The sequence below is a fragment of the Bos indicus genome, chromosome 1 (genome assembly GCF_029378745.1).
Source record: "Bos indicus isolate NIAB-ARS_2022 breed Sahiwal x Tharparkar chromosome 1, NIAB-ARS_B.indTharparkar_mat_pri_1.0, whole genome shotgun sequence".
In the NCBI taxonomy this organism is placed as follows: Eukaryota; Metazoa; Chordata; class Mammalia; order Artiodactyla; family Bovidae; genus Bos; species Bos indicus.
The window spans coordinates 50,831,864-50,859,089 of record NC_091760.1 but is presented as its reverse complement, the minus strand read 5'-3'; the positions used below and the strand labels follow the sequence as shown (position 1 = coordinate 50,859,089).

Sequence of the window (27,226 nt, the reverse complement as noted above, 5' to 3'; positions counted from 1 at the left end):
GAATACTGGAGTGGGTTGCCATGCCCTCCTCCCGGGAATCTTCATGATATAGGGATAGAGCCTGCATCTCCTGTGGCTCCTGTATTGTAGGTGGATTCTTTATCACTGCTGCTGCTGCTGCTAAGTCGCTTCAGTCGTGTCCGACTCTGTGCGACCCCATAGATGGCAGCCCACCAGGCTCCACCGTCCCTGGGATTCTCCAGGCAAGAACACTAGAGTGGGTTGCCATTTCCTTCTCCAAGGCATGAAAGTGAAAAGTGAAAGTGAAGTCACTCAGTCGTGTCCAACTCTTAGCGACCCCACTTACTGCAGCCTACCAGGCTCCTCCAACCATGGGATTTTCCAGGCAAGAGTACTGGAGTGGGGTGCCATTGCCTTTATCACTGAGCCCTGTATAAATAAGTAGTATTCACCCACTGGTGAAGCCCCATATAAATAAGTAGTATATGCCAAAGGAACCATATAGCATCTGGGATTTATTTTCACCTTCAACTGTATTATATAAGGAGAAAATTCACTGTATTTCATAGAAACATAGGACTATACAAAGAGATTAATATGCTTAAATTTTTCAAAACTGGGTTCAAATATATTTGTGATTTTTATTTGAAAATACTCTTAAATTTAACTTCCAGAAAATTGCAAAAACTATCAAAAACTAAGAACACATACAAATAAGCCCACAACTGAATCTTAATTATAAGTGGCAAAATGAGCATGAAAGTGTCCTGCTTTACTGTAATAATGGTTAAAGTACTAGTTTTCATTTTAACTCTACACAAAATATTAACATGATAAGAATCTGTAGGGAATTCCCTGGTTGTCCAGTGGTTAGAACTTTGCACTTTCACTACTAGAGAGAGGGTTCAATCCCAGGTAGGGGAAACAAGATCCTGCAAGCAAGGAGAGGGCAAAAAAGAAAAGATTTGTAGTATGAAGTTTCTTCATGAAATGATTACACTGCTTTTTCGGTAGACAATCTAACTTGTCACTAAAGTATAGAAAACTTCCTTATTCAATACTTTATTGAAAAGAATGAAAATTATAACGAATTGAATTATCAATAATTTCCACATTTTTAATAGATATGTAACATACTATTCAAATTTATGACATTTAAAGAAACATAGGCATTTAATTTGGCAATAATATAGTATTTAGCAGATCTTTTTACCTTACTTTATTTACATCTGTCTTTAAGATTAGATACATTTACAATTATTTAATTGTATTAAATGATTTAATATCTATTAAGATACAACCAGTACTTTTGCCTGGAGAATCCCATGGATGGAGGAGCCTGGTAGGCTGCAGTCCATGGGGTCGCTAGGAGTCAGACACGACTGAGTGATTTCACTTTCACTTTTCACTTTCATGCATTGGAGAAGGAAATGGCAACCCACTCCAGTGTTCTTGCCTGGAGAATCCCAGGGACGGGGGAGCCTGGTGGCTGCCGTCTATGGGGTCACACAGAGTCGGACACGACTGAAGTGACTTAGCATAGCATAGCAAGATACCTCATAATGGGATGCGGAGTGTGAAGGGGCTAACTAAATTGAAGAGAAAAACAAACGATATTTTGTCCACCAGGTGGTGCTAAAGTGCAAAGCTAAGGTATTGTACAATGCATAAATAAGACCATCTTATGACTTTCTGAACAAACAAGACAGGGTGGATACTATCTTTCACTGTTACCCATCAGTCACAACATGTACAAAAATTTCATATTAACCTTAGTAAAGAAAGAAAAGGAATTCTGTCAACTGAGGAAGGTACTTTCCTTTAAAGCAATTTTGCTCCAGTGAACAAAAACATTACAGAGAACACAAATTTTCACAAAAATAAACCACACAACTACTTTTCAGGATTTTTAACATCATTAAAATGAAGAATACAAAGTATAGTATAAGCCATAGAATGTGTTTTTAACTTGCTATTAGAGACAAAATTTGACTAAAACTTTCATTACCTATTATTTTATAATGAAAAATTAATTTTTATCAATAATTTTCAATTGTTTAATGCCAATCATATTGTGATTTAAATTTCTTTTTACAATAAATCATTGAAGAGCATAAGACTGTAGATGAAGAAATGGTCTCTTCAGCTTTATTAAAATAAAAATTGTAAGGATTTAGATATGTGGTTGCAGACAAGCAAACTTCTGGCAGTTAAGAAACTGTTTTATTTCACAAGTAGAACTTGGTTTTGTACAATACTTTGGCTCCTAAATGTGGAACTTGTATCATGTATTTTAGGATCTGTTCAAGCACTGTACACAGGGTCTTCCAAGCCATGGAAACAATTTTGTGATTTAGTATTTTTTTCATGACTATATAGCAAGACACTTGAATATGTAATGACTCTAGAAAGTTGTGAATCTCTTCCTTAAATTATGGCAAGACATGAATGTCTAATTATTTTCTGTATTATAAAAACATCTTTTGACAACTGATGGTGTTCCCACGGTTAGTCCAGGAGTGAAAACAGATTACAGGGCTTAGGCACCAATGAGGTGATCCTTTGCTAGGTAAAGGGAAATAAAAAATGCCTTTTCTAAAAAATGTAATGCTCTGCTCTATCTTACAGACCATTTTTCTTTCCTCTTGTCTATAAAGCTTCAATATACAGCAAACTTTATAATTGATTTAAAATTTTAAAATGCTATAATTTTATAATTGAAATTAAACCTATGTGAATTTCAAGTACATAATGTATTAGCATGATGAAAGCACAATTATAGCAGGGAAGGGAACACATTTTTTTTAACCACAGTATCCCAGGAATAATTTCTGGCACTTAATGGGCATCTAATAAGATAATTTTTCATTTGAATCTTGTGGAATCCTTTCCACTTTAGTTATCAAATTAACATCTTTGAAACCAGGGAGGCATTGACAACACCAGAACTTTCAAAATTCTTATTCCTGTCACCTACTGTAAAGGCTGTCATGTACTGTCTTCAATGTTTAGGGAACATGGATTTCAGCTTGAATGGCATGCTCTTACTTGAAGAGAAACAAACACAAATTCGATGTTTTTATGAGTTTATGGATGAAACTACAGGAGAGAACATTTCTTCCTTCCCTTTCAAGAGAAATGAAGCACTGTTTGTACTCCATGATTTGCAAAAGTCCTTAAGAAATACCTTTTCCTTACCTGTGATGACCATAATACAGAGTTGTTTTTAAAAGTATTTGCAAAGTTATGGACTGGGTCTTTTACTGACAGCTCGATATCCAAAATTAGCCATGACAGGACTTCCCAGAAACATAGAGCAGTAAGACATTTGACAAGAATGAGCATAGTAGGTAAAAGAGCGAGAAGAGAGCGAAGCCCTGGTCCACAGACTGAGGGCAGAATGAGTGATAATCATTTGGAAGGCATTAGGAGCCACAATCACAATGATTTTAGAAATAATTTTCAAGTTTGCCATATTCATCAACTTTCCTGTTCAGGTAGGAGTATAATGACTCCCAGGTTCATCTGAAAGAAAGACTTGTACCTGTGGGAGAGCTAATATTGTTAACCCTCTAGGGATAAAGTAGCTATAAAGACTACTATGATTTCATGATACATTGGCTTCCTGACACCTCTAGGGCACCTCAGTCTTTGAGATGGAAGTGCCAGGTAGACCCAAAGCACCTGTCAACACAAATAATTCTGTTTATACTTTTCATGGAAGCAAGAGATTTTATCTTTGAATTGCCAAGTCTGAATTAAATTTAGCTTACTAGAATCTCCCTGCAATTACTTCCCTGTAATATTAGTTTGTTAAATTATTCATGGTTTCGTAGTCTAGAGATTATTGGATATTATTGCAAATATAAAATACCTATGATGTCCTTTCTCAAAGAGGCTAAATAGAAAATATAGAAGGAAATGTGTGTGTGCACAAAGGTTTGCATTTCTGTTCTATAACATGTTATGTCTATATGTACATGTCAGAAGATACTTTAAACTGGGCTAAATCACCTTCTGTATTAAATGTGTTCTAAAAATTTAGTGTAATGTTATTCATTATTATTACTGTTGCTATCAAAATGTCATGACATAGAATAAAACATAAATATGTGCTATACTTGAATAGCATTGTGTAGTTATTCAGTCATTCTTATGAAGAATTATTAGCTACAGATAAAGAACTATAGAACTAGAAAGGTGACATAGGAGAATTCAGTGAGAAAAAAATAAGACAAGCACAGACCAAGAAAAATCTCTTGACCAAATAATTTCACATATAGCATTCTCAGGCAAGTGATCATAAAATATAAGATAATTATAGTTATGTATTTTATACAGCAAATAATTTAAAGAGGCACTAAAACAGACTCTGGCAACCTTTTGAAGTCAGGTGAATGCTTTATATTTCTAATTAAAATAATAAAACTGTAATAATTTGGGCCATATTGGTGAGAATTTCTTTTTCTGTGTAGAGTAATTCTTAAGGATGGTCAATGTCTGAGTAATCATTCTTTTTGCATTATTGACAAATAGACATCTGCATTGAGGTCACTTAAAAGTCAGAATCTGCTACCATATTTCAAGCAAAAGTGCAGCAAATAATATAGAATAGTATAAGACCAAAATTCATCAGAGTCTGTTTTACAGGCTGTAATTTAGTGTGGTTAATTATTTTTTATTGCACTGATACTTTGAAAGCATCATCATCCTTAAAAGCATTTTTTTTTTTTTAGCTCTGTAGCTCTGGTCGGTGCCATAGAAGGGTAAATCATTTTGCAATGGGCTCAGAGCTTATGACATAAAAACTATATTCCAGTTCTACAGAAATGTTAGAGAAATTTATTTGTGCAAATGAACTGTTGGGGGAGGAAGTAGGTAAAAATGAGAGTTATCCTTAGAAATTACTTTCATATGTATTTGGCTGATTTTGACAAACATGCCAGTGTCCCTATTTGCTTTATTAATGAATTAAGATATGTACAACTCTAATTAAAACAGGTAGTGTTTCTTAATTTCATCACTGTTGACATTTGGGACTGAACAAATCTTTACTGTGGGGGGCTGTCCTACATAATTCTAGCAGCACCCCTGTCTCTGCCCCTCAGATACCAATAGCACCTTCTTCTCAGTAAGACAACAGGAAAATCTTCAATCATGGCAAATGTCCCCAGGAGGCAAAACTGCCCCCAGAAATCCCAACTAGTTAAGAACTACTGGTTTAGACCTTCATTCATTTAATAAAACTGTGGTTTCCAATAAAGGGATCATTGTTTTAAAACAGAATCTTAGCGTAGGACTAAATAATCACTGAATATGAATGAAGGGATGGAGGAAGCAATTGCACATAATAATATCTATCAAATTGGTTTTCTTCACAGAAACATATTATATTAAACTACAATAGGAGGATTGATTTCTGACTTTGAAACATTGGGATCCAATCCAATCTAAGAAATTACAAAAGATCTATTTCACAGAAATCTACTTCATATATTCATTATACTGAAACAAATTGTATCTACTATATACACTTTCTAAAGTGTATATATCACATGTATCTTATTTTTTTTTAATTTAAATTTATTTATTTTAATTGGAGGCTAATTACTTTACAATAGTGTATTGGTTTTGCCATACATCAACATGAATCCGCCACGGGTGTACACGTGTTCCCAATCCTGAACCCCGCTCCCACCTCCCTCCCCATACCATCCCTCTGGGTCATCCCAGTGCACCAGCCCCAAGCATCCTGTATTGTGCATCGAACCTGGACTGGTGATTCATTTCTTATATGATATTATACATGTTACAACATGTACCTTATTTGATATGATAAAATATAATAGCTCTACTGATAGAAGATTAAGCTGATGTCTTTAAAGAGTCTTCCAAACCTGATTTTATGATTCAATGACACATAATTATATCTCATAATTCCTCTCATAAACTACTATATTAAACAAGAGTTTAAAATCTTTGTCAAGGTCATGTAAAATACAACAAGTAAGATTTCTGTGTGTGTGTGTGTGCGAGCGTGTGCATGTGTGATGTGAGTTCTTGTAATTCCCAAATAACTTGGTTGCATGGCAGATGGGAGAAGACATCTAAGGGAATCCAATGTCACTTTGTGAAACTGAGAAAACAGCTATGCAGCCTCTTTTTTCTAATTCAATTTCATTCATAAACATGGCCACATGGGGGGTCAAATTGGGTCTTTGCTGAATCAGAATTAGGAATACAATTTTTCAAAGTTTACTTCTACATTGCCTTTCATAAGTATCATATATTATAATGTAGATATAGTTGTGCAATGGCTACATATCAGAAAAATAGTAATTCTTCCTTTTTTTTTCTCTCACCAGTTGCTACAATTTTAGATATGCATTGTGTGCATACGTGCTTCAGTCATGTCTGACTCCTTGCAACCCTTTTTACTGTAGCCTGCCGGCTCCTTTGTCCATGGAATTTTCCAGGCAAGAATACTGGGGTGGGTAACCATTCCCTTCTCCAAGGGATCTTCCCAATGCAGGGAGTTAACTTGCATATCTTGCATCTCCGCCATTGCAGATGGATTCTTTACCATTGAGCCACTGAGGAAGCCCCATAAATGCATTATATTATGTCTTTTAGATAAATGGTTAGGCCACTGTGGAATCACATTCAGATGAAAAAAATCTTTTTACTAAATTATAAAATACTGCTAGTATTCAGGAATACACTATAATATATGTGTTTTTAACATTACTTCCAAGTTTGGCATGTTATAATGCTCAAAATATTTATCTTTTTAGTGGAGTATAGGTCAATTTAATAATCCATATTATATCACAGAAGGGACATCTAGAAAAACAATATAATTTAAAAAAATATAGTGACCAGTTTGCATTACTGTGCTGAACATTACCTTCTCAATTTACCATGTGAAAATAAAAGTGGAAGTTACTCAGTTGTGTCTGACTCTTTGTGATCCCATGGACTGTACAGTCCGTGGAATTCTCCAGGCTAGAATACTGGAGTGGTTAGCCTTCCCCTTCTTCAGGGGATCTTCCCAACCCACAGATCGAACCCTGGTCTCCCAAATTGCAGGCGGATTCTTTACCTGCTGAGCCGCAAGGGAAGCCCAAGAATATTGGAGTGGGTAGCCTATACCATATGCCTCATTATATAAATATCCTAAGCATATAATGATATATGAGCCTGATAAGTCACCCTTATTTCCACTTAGTTTAGGTTTTACTTCATCTCTGCTTCATTTTTTATCATTGCTCCTTGGGACCATCTGCTTTGACTGAATTCCTACATATTCTTCAAGGCCCATCTCAAAAAATCACCTATTTATACATTAAACAAGCATCAAGTGTTTACTGAACACCTACTACAATCAACACCTACTACTACTATCAGGGCTTCCCTGATAGCTCAGTTAGTAAAGAGAATTTGCCTGCAATGCAGGAGACCCTGGTTCAATTCCTGGGTTGGGAAGATCCCCTGGAGAAGGGATAGGCTACCCCTCCAGTATTCTTGGGCTTCTCTTGTGGCTCAGTTGGTAAAGAATCTGCCTGCAATGCAGGAGACTGGGGTTTGATCCCTGGTTTGGGAAGATCCTCGTTTTTTATTATAGTAATTTTGACAAATTATATCTTTGCTTCTCATAAGGAACATGTCCTAAAACTGGCAGTTTACCCAAATTCATAAACGCACATAAAATTTTCTTAATAAAATGCAATAAACTGTTACATTTTTTTACTTTTTCTTTCCTTTCACCATCAACACCAGCATTTGGATTCCATTTGGGGTCACTTTTAAATTATAAAGCAAAAATTTTACTTAGAAATGATTTAAAAGCAACAGAAATGATTTAATTTATGGACTTTTTTCTTACTTTTTGTGAAATGCCTCAGGAATTTTAAACCAGCAAAACACAAACTCTACTGTACTTGTTAGAATTTCTTAACTTGGGATCCATAAATGGACTTTATGGCATCTATGAATCCTCTAAAGTTATTTTTTAAAAAACCCAAATTGTAGTATACCGAGGCATCTCTTTTTAAAGAAAGAGAATTCAGAACTTTTATTAGATTGTCAAAGATTGCCTTGAATTAAAAAATAAAATATTTAAGGTTCATTCTAAATTGAACAGAACTTATGGAAGCATAATTTGATGCTATCTATCAAATTTAAAATGCAAATACCCTTTGATCCAGTAATTATACCATTGAGGATCTAGCCTACAAAAAGTTTTTGCACAAGTGCATGATTATATATAAAGATAACACAGAATTATTTTGAATACTAAACAACTGAGGAAACTAATGTTCATTAAAACAGAAATATAAGCTAGAGGGTGTATCTACACAATGCTCTCCATGAACCCACTGAAACAAATAGGCAAATACTTTGTTTTCCTTTTTGTCTGCATATATTTCAGTATTTATTCTTTATCATTCATTTATTGGCTATTGAGTGCTCGCTTTGTGCCAAGGGCTGTCTAGGGTAGGCAATTCACATTGATAAAAGGAAAACACCCTGTATTCAGAGTTTAAATTCTAGACATATATATATATATATATATATATGAATTTTAATTTCTTTTCAAAAGAGGGAGAAATTATCAGTTTAATTTCTCCACTATGCTGCAACCTATTTGAAGGAAAAACCTACATTGCCCTCACTTTGAAATTCATCACAGCGCCATGAAGGTTGCAGGTGCTCAATAATAATGGGTAAAATAAAGCCCCATTGCAGTGCACTGAAAGGAACTCTATCAGATCATATTCTTACAGCCCTTAACTTTTAGTCTTCATTTAACATTTCAGAAAACCATATACTATTCTTTGGGATTCTAGGGAATCCGGGAAGGTGGGGATAAAGCAGATACTGAAGTAATTAGAATTCAATATCTTAGCATTGTCCACCACCAAAAAGCTATTGTGTTTTAAAAATATTTTTAATGGAATAAAACATACACTCAAAACAGTGCACCGACCTAGATTTACATTTGAAATGTCACCAAGAGCATCAGGATTTAGGGTTTCTTTGACAGTTTTCTTCACATTCTTTGTTCTGAAGATGAAACTGGGGTTTCCAAAAATTTGTTTCAAAGGGGAGCTGTGTGTCACCAAGTCCTCATTCCTCAGTGATGAGTTTTTGACTGGACTACACAGTCTCTGTAAACACTGGTCCCTTTGTGGGGACAAACTCAAATAAAAATACTTAAAAACACTTCATGCTCTATTGCGAGGCAGGGGGAAGGCAAGAAGACTACATTGAACCAGAAATTTAAAATTTGTATATGAAAATACTAATCTTCTATATTTTATTTTAAAATGTAGTAAAGGAGACTAAAGAAAAGAACGTTTAATCATGTTTCCCTTTATATTCTACAGTTCACACATTATAATAATTACAAATATTTATGCAACTAATAATTTATGTAAGTTGAAATTCATAAAGTTGACTATTTTCTACTATCATGCTTCTCTCCTAATTATCTAGGACTTGATGCTATGTCATTAAGGAATTAATTAATCAATAAAATGAAAAGAATCAGTAAACATTATTTTCCTTTTGTTTCTCTCCCTCAATTCAATTTCCTGCATTAATTTTTGCATTGTCTCTATTCAGATCCTGAGGACTTCATTTGGGAACCAGCTTAACTAAAGAGGTAGGTAGAAGAAACCCCTATTTGAATACTGTCCCATGTTAGATGCAAAGGAAGGATGAAAACATTTATGCTCAAAGTTTAACTAAGTGTATCAGTTCTATTTGAATACTGAAAAGTTACATTTTCCCATGTAAGTTGTATTGAAATTGTGAATATGACTTAATTATTTTAGCAAAGACAATAACTGTATTGTATTCACGAAAACACTATCAACAGGAAAGCAGGCACAACGCTTCACAAAAGACCTTAAGTGCATCATCTGAAGTAATGGGAACTTTTGGAATTTAGACTAGAGCCTGTCTTCAGAAAGAGTTCAATAGTTATTGTGACATTATTAAATTTGTTGTGTGCAAATAATTTAATGCCATGACAACAAAAAGACCTCTTGATTTGAGATAATCAAAGCTGTCCTTGATAACACTCTCCAACTCCCAAACAACAAATTCCTAATAGCTTTTACATTTCTCAAATGTCTTAGAAAAAACATATCATAAATATTTTTAGCCAATAAGATCATCATTGTTTTCAGAGAGCTTCTATTAATAATAGCTTGTGCTAATTTTATTGCTTTAGCATTTAAAGTAATATTCTATAGCATTAGAGAATTTTACCCAATAATTGAGGTAATGAATTACGGGGGAGAGGGAGGGGATAGCAAATAAGTTGTCAAGGCTCCTGAATGAGCAGAGAAGTAAACTTTTGCTTCCTAATTGCTTGAGTGATCTTGTCCAGGATGCCTGCTTCTGGAATATTCCTGGTTAAGTATTTAACTAGGTACCAAAAAATGTTTACATAGGTTGAAATAGCTTTTTGCTCTTTTCTTCACATGAATTCCAATTAGCACTGCCTATGTCTCCTGAGGATATAGATTTGTACAATCAAACATGGTAAGTAATAAAGGTTAAAAAGCTATTTAATAGATTTCCCCACATATTTTGTGAAGATTGCTGGCTGATTTCCAAGACTTAGATTCGTGTAAATTCCACGCTTTTAAATTGACAACTTCCCACAGGAGTTGTAATATAAGTTAAGGTCATAGGAAGAAAATGATGGCTTTCTATGGCATTTGCCCTTTTTTAAGAACTAAACTCAGCTTACTATGAAATCTAGTTTTCTAGTTCTTATGAGGAAGAAGAAATAGAAACACTTGTCCAATACATATTTTTTGAAAGCAATTAAGACCACAGGAAAAATAAAATTTTCTTTAAAAAATTTAAAAGTAAAACAAATAGTTGCACAATAGGAAATCAACATAATATACTACATAAAAATGAAATCATCCTCCACTCTTAAGAGGTTTTGTGTTGCTTCAAGGACAGGTCAGCATAGAGAATGACACCTACAGTAGCTTGTCTACAGTACAAGCTCAGTGGTATTGCTCTGAAATGCATGAACTTAGACAATATTAACAATAACTTTGATATATTCCACTTTCCCTGACAGTCATTACTCTTAATTGATGAGTGGGAGGAAAAGTGGGAAAGAGAACAAGATAATTTAGGAAAGCAATGAATAGAAATGAGAAATATAGGAAGTTGTATTGAAAGGTAGTTTTAATCTTTTCTAAGGATATCAGAATGGGGAAATGCTTTTAAAGACCTTGTAAAATCTGGACCTTAATTTGGCTGAGCTTTGAAACTCTTCCTTACTCTTAAATAAGTTGCTGAACACTTTGTAATCCCAGAGGCTCATTGTAACTTTAAAATGTGTCATATTTATACTGTGATTTAGGAAAAGGTTTAATGATCCGCAGAGTTTCTGGAAGACTAACCATCATGGACAAAATGGCAAAAACGATAACAACAACAAACACCTAGAAAGGTGAGCAAGTTCTTACAGCAGGAAATGGCTCTTTTGCATTCAGCTGAATTATCTAGGCCAAAATACCAGAGTGGGTAGCCTTTCCCTTCTCCAGGGATCTTCCCAACCCAGGATCGAACCCAGGTCTCTTGCATTTCAGGCGGATTCTTTACCAGCTGAGCCACAAGGGAACTGGCCCTCTAAAATTAGTAGGTTATTGGATCCTAGAAAATTCAGATTGCAATAGGGGTATAGTGAAAAAAAAAAATCAAACCTACAGTTTGATTTAGTAAAGAGTTAGCCAAATTAAAAGCAAAAAATACATTAGAGCAATTATAGCAATAATAATGGACATTTTATGGTGATTTATAGTTTGTAGTACTCTTTTATGTATATTGTACATTTTTGCATTTGAATCTCACAATAGCCCTATATGATGAATGAATAAATGTTTATGGTGAACACATACTATGATGCTTCCTTTGCTGATGGGATCCTGTTCACCCTTCAAAGCCAAGAGACTACTACACAAGAGACTACACCAACAATATCAAACCAGTATGTAGTGAAGCTAGAGCACCAAATTAATTCTCACCTGAAGTCCAATACTCATCACTATCAGATAAACAGAAAATGATGACACATTCTTATTTCATTTTAAATTGTGGTTAAGCTAGGAATATTGTTTGAAAAGTATAAAATGTTTTCCGTATGTATTAGTAAATAAAACTTTCATATTTAACATTATAAAACCTATAGATCAGAAGGACAGAAGGACTAGCAAGAAAATAAACTATCAAGTACCACCTCTTTCTCAGTTGGATGTTATATACCAACTGAGCATTTATTGCCACGAAATATGTGAAGTCTTGTCTATGACAGCTCATCTGATTCTCAGAACACAACAGAAAACTGCTAATATCTGAAATAGATATCTTTCATATAAGGAATCAGAGGTATAAGAAGGCTTTTAAGTGTAGACGAGGCACCTTTGACAGGTGGAATAGCACTTTATTTAAGCATTTCAAACACCCAGCACAGTAGAGAAAATAGAATAGACTACCAAGAAAAATTTATTGGATGAATAAAATGAAGGTTAGGATTCAAATTAAGTCTAACTTTAAAACTCATGCCTTTCCTCTCCATCAAAAAGAGTTTTCACAATTACAAGTTTTTGAAAACTTTTTACTTTTTATTGGGGGTATAGTTGACTTACAACGTTGTTTTAGTTTCTAGTGTTGTAGTTTAGTCCCTAAGTCGTGTCCAACTATTGTGACCCCATGGATTGCAGCCTGCCAGGCTCCTCAGTCCATGGAATTTCCCAGACAAGAATACTAGAGTAGGGTGCCATTTTCTTCTCCAGGGGAACTTCCTGACCCAGCAATCGAACCTCGGTCTCCTGCATTGAAGGAAGATTCTTTACTGACTGAACTATGAGGGAACTCCATCAAAGTAAATAACTTTATCAAAGTAAATCAGTTATACATGTACATACATCCACTCTTTTTTAGATCCTTTTCCCATTTAGAGAAGCATCCTTTTCCTATTATAGAGTATTGAGTAGAGTCCCTTGTACTGAGTTAAAAATGTTTAAGTTCACAAAAAACCTTAACATAATGTTTATTCATAACTGCCAAATTCTGGAAGCAACCAAGATGTCCTTCAGTAGTGAATGGATAAACTAGGTGGTACATGCAATGGAATATCAGCAATAAAAAGAAATGAGCTACCAAGCTCATGAGCTCAAGCTCATGAAAAGACAAAGGAAACTTAAATGCACATTGCCAAGTGAAAGAAGTTAATCTGATTGATCTTCTGTATCAATCTGTATGACTCTGACATTATAGAAAAAGGTGAAACTATGGAGATAGTAAGGAGAGGAGTTCCCAGGGGGTTGATGAGAGGAAGGATGGGATGGATAGACAGAGCACAGAGAATGCTTTGAGTAGTGAAATTATTCTGATACTATGATGGTGGATACAAATAATTATACATTTGTCAAAACCAATAAAACATACAACACAAAGAGGAAAACATAAATTATAGATGTTACTTAATAATAATAATGTGGCAATACTGACCCCTCAGTTGTAACAAATGTACCACACTTATGCAAGATGTTAATAATAGGTAAATAGGGGAATGGGGACTGTTTAAGAGTATAGGGGAACTCTTTTCTATTGAATTTTTCTATAAACCTAAAGAAGAACAATGTACATAGTTTCTTCAGCCTATGGAATGTACACATTCTATATTCAGACAATCTCATTTAAATTCCCTTGGTTAAGATGGAAGGAAGGACATAAAATCTTCAAGGACAAAGCTTTGCATCCACCAGTAAAGGTGATCTCTGTCTAACCAGCTGCATCCCCAGGCAGCTCTCTGCAGGTGCAGACAACACCAAGACCTCTGCTGAACAGTATCCTGGGTGGTTGTGCTGCAGTAAGAAATGGTGTTTTATGATTATGTTTTCTACATATTCTCAATCCCACCAAGGTGCTAATAATATATTTGGTTCATCTTTGGATTAAAAGAGATAATGTCTTTGATAATTCGTTCATGGTTACTTCTCGGGAAGATAATGATGCTCAAAATCCCCCTAAACTTCATTTTATAATATTTACCTCCTTGGCTCTGCTATTCTTAACAGTTTTTAAAGACAATAGTGTCATTAAAGTTAAAAAAAAAAATCACTGTCCCTACACATTAAAAGAATACCAGGTTACAGAGATGAGCTGCTGGAGTGTTAGCAAGGCTTCATGTTATATCATGTGTTTGGTTTATGAATCTCATTTGAGTTCTATAACTGAAAATACTCCTAAAGCTTCCTCTCAAGGAAGAAATTAATTAAAAACAAACAAACCAAATAGAAATGACTGGGATGCTTAGACTGTGTCACTGTCTGAAAATCCAATGGCAATTTTCAAGTTAGTTCCCCCTTAAGAGCTTTACCAAAACATGCTGTAAGTGTGCATTCTTCAGCTACAATTTTACCTGTGTATATAGAACAGATGATAAAGAACATCTCTGAAATCAGCTTTAAAATGTTTTCTTCATTATCATTTTTTCAATTGTCAGTAGCCTCAACATACAAGTATGAATATTGATGCATATTCAATCTCTCTCTCTCTCTGGAATATATATATATATATATATATATATATATATTCCATACCTTTATAGGTAATCAGTATGATTTTAGAATTTGTTATTCAGAAATTCATTGTTTCTTACCTCTAATTTTAAAACCTGAGAGATATTTTACAAAGGCAATTTCCAAACCAACATCATACCTAATAGTCACCCAAGGTAAACCTATATGGTCAGTGAAAATAACTCATACACAAGTACTTCAGAAAGATATCATTAGGGAAGTGTGCTATTCATTCTAAAACCTTTAAAGCTAAAAGATAATTTATAATGATGTACATTGGAAAGCCAGTGCAATCTACTGAAAATGGAAAATTGCATGTGCCTGAAGAATAGTCTATAGTAATTACAAGTTAAACATTTTTCCAATATTGTTGATGTAACTGAGAAACTATAAAAGATATATGCTAAACACCAAGATCCACAGTTTGCATCTCAATATAAGTATTTTATTATTGACTTGTGTCATATTTTCCTTAATTTTTTCTAAAAGCCTAAGAAAATAAAATTTCCTTAACCCAAAAGATTGTATTTCAAGTAATTTATAAAAGCATTGTACCATAAAGCAATTGGTTGGCTACAATATGTCAGATACTGTATTCCTGTTCAGCACACAAACATAAAAAAATTATCTATTCGAAGGAGATTAAAATCTAGAAAAAGAGGCAACAGACAACACTACACAGGTATGGTTCAAGCCCTAATACTAAGAAGGTAAGTGACCTACAGAGTTAGTTGAACTATATGTTCTCCTGTTTTCCAGCCATTAAATAGAAGATAATAGTATCAAGCTCAAAGGGTTATTGTGAATATTAAATAAATTAATGTGTAAGCTGCTTAAAGGGCTTCTCTGGTGGCTCAAACAGTAAACAATCTGTTTGCAATGCAGGAGACCTGGGTCCAATCCCTGGGTTGGGAAGATCCCCTGGAGAAGGAAATGGAAACCCACTCCAGTATTCTTGCCTAGAGAATCCCATGGATGGAGGAGCCTGGTGGGCTACAGTCCATGCGGTCACAAAGAGTCAGGCATGACTGAGTGACTTAATACACAAACTGCTTGAAAGAATACTTTTCATACAAATGCTCAGTAAATGTTAACTATTAATAAAAGATGCTCAACATCATTAATCATTAGGGAAATCAAAGCCACAAGATACTACCTCATACCTCATAGGATGGCTCTTACTAAAATGGTCAAAAGGTACATGCTAGTCAGAATGTGGAGAAAAAGGAATCTTTGTACACTGTTGGGGGGAATGTAAAATGGGTACAGCCATCATGGTAAAGTACAGATATAAATAGAAATACCATATGATCAGCAACCCACTTCTTGGTATATATCCAAGAAAACAAAATCACTATGTCTAAGTGATATTACACTCTCACAGTCACTGTGGCATTATTCACAGTAGCCAAGATATGTGAACAATTTAAATGTCCATCAATAAAGAAAATGTGATACACACACATACATACAACCACATAATAGAATGTTATTCAGCCTTAAAAAAGAAGAAAATAAGGAAATTCTGCCATTTGTGACAACATGGATGAATCTAGACATTTCACTGAGTGAAATAAGACAGACACAGAAAGACAAGCACTGCATAATCTCACTGATATGTCGAACATAAAAAGCCCAACACACAGTAACAGAGAGTAAAATGGTGGTTGCTAGGGCTTCGGGGAGGGGGAAATAGGGAGATACTGGTCAAAGGCTACGAGCTTTCAGTTATGAGCAAGTTCTGGATACCTAATGTACATGCATGTGTGCTTAGTCGCTCAGTCTTTCTGACTCTGGCGACCCCATGGACTGTAGCCCACCAGGTTCCTCTGTCCACGGGACTCTCTAGGCAAGAATACTGGAGTGGGATGCCATTCCCTTTTCCAGAGGATCTTCCCAAACCATGGATCAAACCTGGGTCTCCTTCACTGCAGGAGGATTCTTGACTGACTGAGCCACAAGTGATTATGCTGCTGCTGCTAAGTCGCTTCAGTCGTGTCCGACTCTGTGTGACCCCATAGACGGCAGCCCACCAGGCTCCCCCGTCCCTGGGATTCTCCAGGCAAGAACACTGGAGTGGGTTGCCATTTCCTTCTCCAACAAGTGATTATAATTATTAGTAATGCACACATGAAATTTGCTCAGATTAGATATGAAGGTTCTCATTCTATCCCCCCAACAACACACAAAGGGAAACTATTTGAGGTGATGGATACACTGGTTAGTTTAAATGTGGTAATCACAATGCAATATGTGTATCACAGCATCATGTTACACACTTCGCACACATACAATTTTTTTTCTGTCAATAATATCTCAGTAAAACTCAAAATGTTAGCTATTATACCTCTGTCTTTTATTATTTAGGGGAATCAAAGAGATTATGTGCCAAATGTACAAGCAGAGGAGAGATTGATGAATAGACTGAAGAAGGCTTTATTCCAAAAGGACATTCATATTGACCTTCACAGACAAGGATTTCTTCAAGTGAGAAGGAGAATGAAGGAAAGTGCATGCAGATGAAATGCTGGGAACAAGAAGTATGATCTCATTCAGCCAGTGTGGCTAAAACTTAGGGCATGTGGGAGGTAATGGAAGGAAATACAGCTGGGAAGGCTGCTTCTGGAGTGATACTTAAACAACAGCTTAAATAATCTGGATTTTACCCTATAAAGAATGTGGAAGCAATAAAAGGGTTTTTTTGGTGTATTTTAAGGATGGCAGTGAAGTGGTCAGATTTTTGCTGTTGAAAATTCTCCTTAGCAGTGTTGTGAAAGATAATCAACTACAGCAGAGACTAGGGGATGGTAACCTTGTTAGAAACTTACAATGTTTAGAAGGTCAAGTAATCATAGTGAAATATGGCAAGAGAATGAAGAAGACAAAGCACAGTGAGGAGGAGACACTTCCAAAGTGGAATCTATGTGAGCTTCATGTAATCACAAAGTTCACATTTCCCAACCCAGCTGGGTACACTGCTCATGTGAAGAAGAGATAACACTTTGTCTCGTAGAAGCACATCATGCACCATGTGTGAAACCACACACAAACTAGGCAAATAGGAGAGCTGCCTTTTTATGTTAGCTTTTTGGAAAAAGCTTGAGACTAAACAATCAGAACCGTCCAAAGCAAATATTAAGTCTGGTGGTGTTAAGTGCTTGGATTTCTAAATGCAAATTGTTAATGTAACTTGCATTTTGGTTTTAACACATGCAAGCCCTTTTTGGTAAACACCGCAAAATACAGAAAGAGAAAAGCCATGGTGCTGGAACTTATATAGTCCTAAAGACAATTTCCTGCTTATTATTCCACTAAGGCTTTGTGTTTACCAGTTAGAACTTTTGATGAAAAGAGCAAAAATGAAATGTAAAAGAAAAAGACCTACAATATTGAGCTTTTAGGTCACTACTAATTTTTCTTTTTTAGAGCAGTTTCTGAATTCAATTGGGATTCCAGAAGTGTTTCTTCAAGCACTGATGAGTGGGTCAAGGATCTCATAAAGCTCTGATATAAAATACAAAACCTGATACTATGTATAAAATAGAGAACTAATGAGAATATAATGTATAGCACAGGGAACTCTGCTTAATGAACTGTAGTGACCTGAATGGGAAGGAAGTCCAAAAGGAAGGGAAGATATGTATATGTGAGCTTCCCTGGTGGCTCAGATGGTAAAGAGTCCACCTGCAATGTAGGAGACCCAGATTTGATCCCTGGGTTGGGAGGATCCCCTGGAGGAGGAAATGGCAACCCACTCCAGTATTCTTGCCTGGAGAATTTCATGGACAGAGGAGACTAGTGGGCTAACGTCCATGTCCACAAAGAGATGGACATGAATGGGCGACGTGGGCCCATTTTTCATGTGTATATGTTTAGCTGATTCATTTTGTGGTACAGTAGAAACTAACACAACATTGTAAAGTAATTATACTCCAATAAAAATTAATTAAAAATACAAAGCCATTGTACTATTATAGTTTAAACATTCCAATTCAAGTGACAGTGTGACCAAAGATGGTTGCCAAAGACTATAAAGGGAGAGGGTGGAAAATATTACTTCTATATCTTTCAAATACCCCTTTCAGAAGTTGCTGGTAGCTGGGAGTTAGCAGCCTCTGGTGGTGTTCTCTTTCTTTCCTTGCTGAACAAAAGCATAATCAAACAATCTGTGCCCTTGCTGCCAGGAAGTCAATCAATTCGACTAACCTGCACCTGCCTGTCTAATGTCCTTTCTCCTGTTCACCATTCAGCTGCTTCTGCGTGCTCTCCTTAAATGCCTGGACTTTAGGAAATGATTTCCAAATTATGGCCTCAAGTCCCCAGGATCATGGACTGTCATCTCCATCCACTTTTTCATTCTTAAAATGTCTGCCATTGATGTGATAGAGATTATCAACTGTCTTTATTAATAATTCAGTATAAAATATTGAATCTGCAACTCATAGTTGAAAGAACTCTGATGTGGTAGTCTAGGAACCTGAGTTCTTGCCTCATATTTGCCTTGAAATCATCAAGAATATGCTTTCTTAGGCCTCCATTTATCCATGTATAATATGATATAAAACAGGGCTTAAATATTCTAGGTTTAACATTCCCAAATATGAGAAAAGGATTCCCATGTTGGATTCTCATAAAGAATTCTTGTTAATTTTCAGCTGGCATTTGAAGCCATATTACTTTTATGTCTGGGCTGGCAAAATCTTTAAAAAAAAGAGAGAACATGTCAGATTTCTTATTTTCGCTTTATAACTTAAATTTGCTGTTGGCATTTCCAGTGAATATTTTAGAAACTTGACACTGACAAACTTTGGTTTTGGTTTCTAACTTCGCATCAATTGATGAGTGTTTTTAATTTAATTTTACTTGGCTTTATATTGGTTACCAGTATCACTCAAGGATTATTAAAAACTTTTATACATTGGCTCAGCATGTAGTATGTTTTCAGTATGGGCATGTATCATATTTTGCATTACTCTAACAGTATGCAATACTATCATAACAGGCTCATGAGTCTAGAAACAGTGTTACAGAAAATTCTAAACTGAGCACATAATAATTTTGTTTAATTTTGGAGCAAAATGAATTAATATTATTTTAATCTTAATTACTTCTACTATAGATAATAAAAAATTACTGCCTTTCAAAATTAGAGTAGCACTTCATATATTTAGGATTACTCAGATATAATTTTTAGGCAATTGAAATCTAGCCCATTATGTACCATATTACATTAAATTTTTAATTCTTTCAGATGGAAAACATTTGTATCACATTGCATACTGTCCTGAAATTCAAATCAAATTATATGATAATACCTAACATTTATATATTACTTAAAAATGCACTTTCCAAGAAATCATCTCTTAAACCAAATATTATTCAGAATATAAATGAACTTTCTTGTGGTAATTCAGTTATTTCTACAAGCATATACTGTGCTATAATTCAGACAGGATCTTGGAAACTATTGAAATGATTAAACCTATTTGCTCTAGTATATGAAACAGCACAGCCCAATAGAATTTTGACATCACTATGTTTGTCTGAAATGACTTATCTTTTCTCTCACTGTTCCTGTCAGGTGTCATTCTTACGAATGATAACAGCTCAGATTTGCACGGTACTTGAGAGCCTACAAACCCTTTCCCATACATTGTTCCATCTTATGATTGCCTCATAGTCCCTTTCCAAATTGCCAGGCCTTTGAAAACAAGATAATCAAACTTAAAAAGAGATTCTATTTAAAGAGTAAACAATCTCTGTGTGAGGGCCCCAAGGACTTTCCCAAAGAATAAGGTTAGGAATGGTCATGGACACCAGCATTTATTTTGGCTGCTGAGAACCTATGTGTTTCCCATAGATTCTTGGCTGGGCTCTAAAGGGTTGAGTTTGGCAGATAAGAAGCCTCTGACTCTACAAAATACTCTGTTATTGCACTTTATACAATGGATTGTCTAGTGATTTAAAGGCATTGTACATTGGAATGAGAAATAACCTTAGAGATTATTCACTAGAGGTTACTCATCATACAACTAAGGAGGCTGAAGACTAGAGCATTTTTAGAGCTAAAGGTGGAACTGACTTCAGGAAACAACTCTTCTGCTCCCAATCAATGTTCTCTCTATTAACACCACAATGTGCACTTGTTCTAAATCTCTCTGATATTTTTAAGATACTGAGCTTTTGGAATCTAGCCAAATGATATGATGAAGATAATGTATTTTCAAGTGTATGTAGTACGACATACGGTGAAGCATGTAACAGAATGACTGCCTTTCCCACTATTAAACTGTAAATACTTTATAGGTATTTTCTCCATAGTTCTGAAAGTTGGAGAGAAAACACTGTAAAAGACATACTGAGTTTTAAAAAAATGTTATCTGACTACTCCCACATACAAAGCCTATATTTTGAAAATACAAAATCCTTAAATAAGAGGCAAAGAAAAAAGAAAAGGAGTGAGAAAGGGAAGAAAGGGAAAAAGTAGGAAAGGAGAAAAGAAAGGAGGGAAGAAAGGAGGGAGGAAGGTAGAAAGAAGGGAAGAGATGGAGAAAGTAAATCATTCTTTGCATTTTAATAATAAGGAAGTATAGCAATTTTTGTGTTTCAATAATTTTCTCCCATTCTATTAATAATATGAACTATAATTAGTTTATGGTTAAATCAGCATAGGTATTTCAACTATAGCTTTCTGGCAGCAGGGAAAGAGTGGCTAAATTGGTCACTTGTATTCTAAGTGATGGTGTGTGAAAAACTGATTACTATTCCCCCTAAATTCTTCAGTTTCAACCAACACAATTAATACCAAACACTTTGGTGTTCAAGTGAGTGACAGTTTTGACTTGATATTTAGTTCTTCTCAGGTGTTCAGAGTAGGAAGAAATAATTGCCTATTACAATCTATTAGTAGTTCATTCTGACAAACAATCCTGTTTGTCAAATGACCGCAGTGGAATAGAAGAAAAATGGATGAAGTACTTTTAATATTTTATTTTAATAAAAAATGCATAATTTTTATGCATATGCATATGCACATTTTATGCATAATAAAAGCAGACTAAATATTTCACTGTAGAAAAGTCAGTTTTTTTGTTTTTATTACCTAACAACTTTTCACCATGTTCACACTTAACAACAACAATAAAAATGAAAGTACACTTTTTTCCTTGGTTAGGAGAAATTGACTTGAATATTTGCAGATTTATTCTCATGATAAATTAATGATGATTCACATATTAGCTTTGGAAGTAGAATTCTGGAAAATAAATTCTACTATTAATTAATGTAGAAACTGTGCTGGTAAATCAAGTATAACATCTGAGAAATAAATTGGAGGACTTTAATTGGTCAATATGGGTCCTAAACAAAACCTATAATGAGGACCCTGAGTAGACTGTGTGAGTTAAGCAAATCCACAGCAGGTTTATCTTCTCCAAAGAGGCTCTGAAAGCAAAGTGATTGTTAGCTAAAATATTTTGAAATAAAAAACAGGCAATATCATATTAATTTAAAGAACCAGCCTTCACCAGTACAGCAATTCTAAAATTCCCACTTTAAAAAGTAGTTCTCCTGGGGATTCCAAGAGTTAAGTGGAGATGGAAGAGTGAAGAATGCATCCATATCTGAACTGAGGTAATTAGGGTAAGATGTTCTCTCTTGAAATCACATCAGCTTTCCACCTAAAGATCCTGAGGATATATGTTTGGTTCTGTCTGCCACCATTTACTTATTTGATCATGTGTTTAAATACAATAGGCCAATTACACCAAACAACCACATTTCCACCTCCAGAAGACTATAACCAATGAATACAATTTAGTTGGTTGGAAGAAAGATAGGCATGAACTAATTTATAGAACATATCTTTAAGGTAAAACATATTTCTTGTCACTAGAAGTTCAGTTCAGTCAGTCAGTCGTGTCTGACTCTGGGACCCCATGGACTGCAGCACGCCAGGCTTCCCTGTCTATTACCAACTCTTGGAGTTTATTCAAACTCATGTCCATGAAGTCAGTGATGCCATCCAACCATCTCATCCTCTGTTGTTCCCGTCTCCTCGCGCTTTCAATCTTTCCCAGCATCAGGTTCTTTTCCAGTAAGTCAGCTCTTTGCATCAGGTGGCCAAAGTATTGGAGTTTCAGCTTCAGCATCAGTCCTTCCAATAAATATTCAGGACTGATTTCCTTTAGGATTGACTGGTTGCATCTCTTTAGAGTCCAATGGACTCTCAAGAGTCTTCTCTAACACCACAGCTCAAAAGCATCAATTCTTCGGCGCTCAGCTTTCTTTATAGTCCAACTCTCACATCCATACATGACTATTAGAAAAACCAAAGCTTTGACTAGATGGACTTTGTTAGCCAAGTAATGTTTCTGCTTTTTAATATGCTTTCTAGGTTGGTCATAGCTTTTCTTCCAAAGAGCAAGCATCTTTTAATTTCATGGCTGCAGTTACCATCTGCAGTGATTATGGGGCCCCCAAAAATAAAGTCTGTCACTGTTTCCATTGTTTCCCCATCTATTTGCTGTGAAGTGATGGGACCAGATGCCATGATCTTAGGTTTCTGAATGTTGAGTTTTAAGCCAACTTTTTCACTCTCCTCTTTCACCTTCATCAAGAGGCTCTTTAGTTCTTCTTCACTTTCTGCCATAAGGGTGGTAGCATCTGCATATTTGAGGTTATTGATATTTCTCCCAACAATCTTGACTCCAGCTTGTGCTTCATCTAGCCCAATATATTGCATGATGTACTCTGCATATCAGTTAAATAAGCAGGGTGACAATATATAGCCTTGACATACTCCTTTCCTAATTTGGAACCAGTCTGTTGTTCCATGAACAGTTCTAACTGTTGCTTCTTGACCTGCATACAGATTTCTCAGGAGGCAGGTCAGGTGGTATGGTATTCCCATCTCTTGAAGAATTTTCCAGTTTGTCGTGGAAAGTCAAAGGCTTTGGTGTAGTCAATAAAGCAGAAGTAGATGTTTTTCTGGAACTCTCTTGCTTTTGCAACGATCCAATGGATGTTGGTAATTTGATGTCTGGTTCCTCTGTCTTTTCTAAAACCAGCTTGAACATCTGGAATTTCACATGCTATTGAAGCCTGGTTGGAGAATTTTGAGCATTACTTTGCTAGCGTGTGAGATGAGTGCAATTCTGTGGTAGTTTGAACATACTTTGGCATTGCCTTTCTTTGGGATTGGAATGAAAACACTAGAAAGATAGAATTAAAGAACTTTTCTATTCATAACTCAAAGCCATGTTAATATTATGTGTGTGTTTTTGGCCTGGGGATTTGGGAAAGAATTAATAAAACATACCTTATCACTAAAATGATAATATTATAGTATGAAGATAAAACTGCATGACTTCTATATTCTGTTTTAGCTATAATTTACATTCTATTCTGATCTTTTGTCTTAACTGATAATCCACTTATCAATTTCTGATTTTCGCTTACCTTAGTTCATTTACTTTTAGGGGAGATGAAATACAGGCATATTTTAATTTATTTTCTAGGTCTTAGATATTGAAGATATGAGATCTCCATTCTACATGGCTTTGAGAATTCAACTTTACTTGGATTTTTACAGTGATCTAAATATCATTTCTAGTCAGCTGGTATATTTTAAGCACTTTCATGAACTCAGAAATAATTTGTGACATTGTACCATCAAAATTTATTGCCATTCATTTGCTTTTAAAAAGGTTGAGATAGGTTGAGTCCTTCTCATTCCTAAACATATACATCATTTTTACCATATACAATATAATTCAAAAAACTGTGAAAAACATTAGTATTTACATAACCTAAGGAAGAAACTGTTTCACTCTATTTTAGAGCAGCTTGTGATGAATTACATCTTCATTAATGGAACAAAGCCACTATCTAATATCACAATGACCATACCATGGCAAGACAGAAAAACGCACATTATACTAATAGATAAGGTAGCTGCCCACCCCCCAACCCCCGCCCCGCGTGCGTGAACACACACACACACACACACACACACACACACACAGCAAACTGACAAACATAACATGCTGGTAAAAAGGTTGTCAAACTTTAGACAAACTGCATTATGATTCTTCTTCTCTATTTAGTATGGAGACCTAAGTCCAGAGCACGTTATTCACACACTCAACATTTAGAAAACTTCTCAGTAATGCTGATGATTCACATTTAGTTTGTCTGACCAGAAAGTATGGAATAGCAAGCAGAATATTATACAGCAGGGGTCCTTGACCTCTGGGATCTAATGCCTGGTGGAGCTGAAGAAACATAATAGAAATAAAGTGCATAATAAGTGTAATGTGTTTGAATCATCCTGAAACCACCCCTCCCTACCTCACCCCCACCCCTGGTATATGGAGAAATGTTGGGGACTGCTGCTATAGAGCATGAGGGAAAAGCCCAAAGTTTTGCTATTCAAGTGTTCTGGTTTGAAGCCTAGCATCATGACTTCCTAGATGTAGAAGTCTTGAGTATATCATTTAATCCTCTATGCTTCTCTACTTCACAAACTGTAAAATGGGAAAAAACTGTATCTCTCTTCCAGCATTAAGTAGATAATGAATGTAAGACATCAGTCACTCTGAACATGGTAGATGCTTCACAGAGGATAGCCCAATTTTCACTTTCAAACAATAAGAGCCGAGGAAATTCTGCTTGGCAACATATGAATTCAGTGACCACATCTTCCAAATGAAAAATTGAGACATAGTCTGCCAAGTATGAATGCGTTTTTGGTGACAGCAGGACAGAGCATTTGAAACTGGAAATGTCACTGCAAAACCATGATGGGTGTTTATCATGCTATGAGGAATATAGCCATCAGGAGCACATCCAAGAACATTCATTTTTAAAGGAATTTTATTTAACAACCTTTGGTATTTTCACTTCAAAAAGAAAGGAGACTAACTAGAGCACAATACACACCCCAAAAGTCATTTTCTCTGAAAAAGATATTCTTATGACAGATTTCATGTTGTTATAAATTGTAGAGATGAGCAATTCTGATGAATTGCATATAAAGTCAAATATAAAGAGCACTTAAAGGAAGCTCCTTATCAGTTAGGATGACTTGGGAATGCTTTCCTTCCTTCTCTACCTCCTTTTTCTATTTAGTGTCTAGAGAGAAAACACTGCTTATCTTCAATGCATTCCATGACCTTTTAGAAGTCCCCCTTTCCTAGTGAGAATGATTTGATGTTGTTTAAAGAAAAAAAAAAGAGAACATCCTCATGGTTTTCTGTGCTTCAGTGGGAAGCACACTTTATTTGAATTTCTTCCTTAAAGGATACCATAAAACTTTCTTTTCTTCATTGATTCAATTCAAAAATAGAGTAGAAAATTTTTTTCTTTCATTACTAAGAATACTTAGAGGGAGGTAATAGAGTGAAAGAGGAGATGTAAAAAGCTTATACAATTCATATTTGAGGGATAATCTTTACTGAACTTCTTCATTGCTCCTTTTGTGTCTTCCTTATACTTATGCCATAAATACATACATACATATTTTTTCAAAAAACTGGACAATCAGAATATCTAACATCACTGAGTATGGTAAAAAGCAATCTCTTTACAAACTATCTCTTCTAGTAATAATAAATTAGCCCACAACTTTACCCAAGATTGTCTTATCTATCTCAATTACTGTATTCTGTTATTGTACTTAACACTAAGAATGTCAAAAGACCTTGTAGAGAATGGAGAATGAGAGAGTGCATGCAGAATGATGTCTGCAAAGTCAAACAAAACTGAAGACAAGGAGGGAGCTAGGAAATATGTATTTCTTCTTCAGTGATTGAGGAGGGGAAACATTTTTTTAAAAACTCTGTTTAGATGACAGTATTTAAAAATGTAATTTTTCTTCTTTCCCTCCATCCCTAGTCCATATTTCCCCCTTTCTTTTCATACACAAAATAAGAAGCAAAGTTCTTTGTAAATTCTTGGAACAGAATTGATTTTTTCTTAAAGGCTATCAGATCTTTTTTTTAACGACATAGACAATAATATGAAATGTTCTTAAGCAATGAAAATATAGTAGCAGTGTCATGCCTCTATCTAAACTAAAATCATTGGCTAAGAAATCATTCAACTGATTTGCAAAATCTAGATATATTCCTCTATTTCACAAATATTATTTAATATTATTTGATGTACTTTGTTGTCATGATGTGCAATGTTTCATATGTAGAAGAAATTCTCTGATCATTTTTTTTTCATAGCTCCTACAAGTTTTTCTGGTGGAAAAATAATTAGGTAATTTCAAAATTCATTTATTTTAAAGAAAGATCTCGACATTTCTAATAAGCACTTCAAACTTACCACAAATAGAAGTATTTATGCTTTGAGAACATCCAATTGTTGAAAGTTAAGAAAAAGCAAGAGATGGAAAGCAGAAATAGTTCAGTTCTCTTTTATTAAAAAGTTTATATGCATGGCTCATAAAATACACTCCATAATTCTATGATTTTCCATGCCCTTAACATTTTCTTTATCTTTAGACAGAATCATCAACCCATTCTTAGCTAATCATTTATTTGCTGTCAAAGGTAGTCAATGGCACTTGATCTGGTTTGCTAATTTTAGACATAAACTGACTCTAATCTTTTGCTGCACTGTGTAAAATGTATCCC

At 35.0% G+C, this 27,226-nt stretch overlaps 1 protein-coding gene across 2 annotated transcripts in view; it reads right to left on the bottom strand.

The window, feature by feature from the left end:
• The window catches only part of ALCAM (activated leukocyte cell adhesion molecule), a 228,948-nt gene that overhangs the window by 70,746 nt on the left and 130,976 nt on the right, over nt 1–27,226 (bottom strand). The gene's annotated exons all lie outside the window — the stretch shown is intronic.